We start from the raw sequence: 1,441 nt of genomic DNA, 5'->3' as shown, positions 1-1,441 counted from the left end.
TTTTTGGGTCAAAATAGTGAATATTAAAATGAATACCCATGAATTGAGGTGGACCCGCCCCTACGTATGAGCACCTCCGTGAGATTGAGTTGGCAGGTCTAATTGACATAGTCATTACAAACACCTTGTCGTCTACTAATTAACCCACCATATTACTGAAAATATATCACCGGAAAGCCTGAAATAAATTGAAGAAATATGCGAGCACCCAAGCTAACGGCATCCCTAGCCGGAATCCTAAACTCATCAATTTGAGGAGTTAAAGAAAACCTAGATCTAACCGAATTCCTAAAACTTAAGTCCCTAAAAAAACTTTGCAAATGCTTCTATCTTTTGGTTTACATACCCATTTCTACTCAATATTTTCATAAATATCAAACTTGATAATTTAGGTTAACAAAATTCAACAACATAACAAAGTCAAAGTTTAGAAAATAATTATTAAAATTCAAACACACAAAAGGGTCCTAATGAAGTAATAATCCAAGTAAAAAAAGCATGGTAAAGGCACAAGAATCAAGCGCTATGAAGTGCCCTCAAGTGCCCAACAAGATCATCTTGGAGCTGGATATGAACTTCTCATTTCTTGATCCTCCGGTGCGTTGCAAGGAATCTGTGGATCCTGTTTTAATTATGTTTAGGCCCAATCGGATCTCGGTTGAAGGGTGCCAAAAGTTCTCTGGCATTCCTCTCTTATCCTCGATGATCATGTTGTGCAAGATCACACAACGTGTCTTAATTTGTCAGAGGAAATGTGGTTTTCAATACTTGACAGGGCTGCCCTCAAGTACTCAGGTCTGAAGATTTCCATCACGAGCGTGTGTGAATCTTCTAACTGTAGGGGAACATGCTATGTAAAATAACATAAATCACACATGATGAAAACCAATATAATTATGGAGGTACAGGTAATGAGATTATACCAACGATAAATTCGACGCATCAGAAGTAGAGAAGATTTTGGTTAATCCTATCGACTCCCGCAACTAGTTTATACCTCCCAGCCATGATAGTATCTGCTGGAACGGCCCCGCTCGACCTAGCGTCAAGGTAGAAGATGCCTCTAAGGTATCCACGCCCGCTGCATCAGCGGCACCAAACACTTTGTGGTCCAGCACAAAAAACTACGAGGGCCTATGAGAAGGAGAAGCAACAACCTTTTGGTCGTGGTGCCATCTAGGTCAGATTTAGATGGGAAAGGAGCGATGGCTAGCACATGAGGAGGGGTCGGATGAATTCTTGCCGTGCCTCATCCTGTTGGACTCCCACCTATATATAGATGGAGGACCAAGGGAGGTCGGCCGACCAGAGGAGTTGGAGTCCTTCTAGGGATCCTCGGTTGGCTTGCCCTCTAAGCAACTAGGGGCCCAGACAACTTGGGGGCCCATGGGTTGCCTTGCCCCCTAAGCAAGTAGGGGTGACGAAAAGACCATGTGGAACC

The 1,441-nt window shown here is 43.0% G+C and overlaps 1 long non-coding RNA gene across 1 annotated transcript; it reads right to left on the bottom strand.

Moving 5' to 3' along the window:
• Positions 1 to 402: 402 nt before the first annotated feature.
• LOC119352794 lies at positions 403 to 1,232 on the bottom strand. The gene is made up of 2 exons (XR_005170227.1): positions 924 to 1,232; positions 403 to 835 (listed from the first exon to the last, which is right to left on the bottom strand). It is a non-coding gene; the product is annotated as an uncharacterized LOC119352794 (long non-coding RNA).
• Positions 1,233 to 1,441: the final 209 nt, after the last annotated feature.

This window comes from Triticum dicoccoides, chromosome 2A (assembly GCF_002162155.2).
Source record: "Triticum dicoccoides isolate Atlit2015 ecotype Zavitan chromosome 2A, WEW_v2.0, whole genome shotgun sequence".
Taxonomy (NCBI): domain Eukaryota; kingdom Viridiplantae; phylum Streptophyta; class Magnoliopsida; order Poales; family Poaceae; genus Triticum; species Triticum dicoccoides.
Note: the sequence above shows the minus strand (reverse complement) of the source record. Positions and strands in the feature narration are given on the sequence as shown.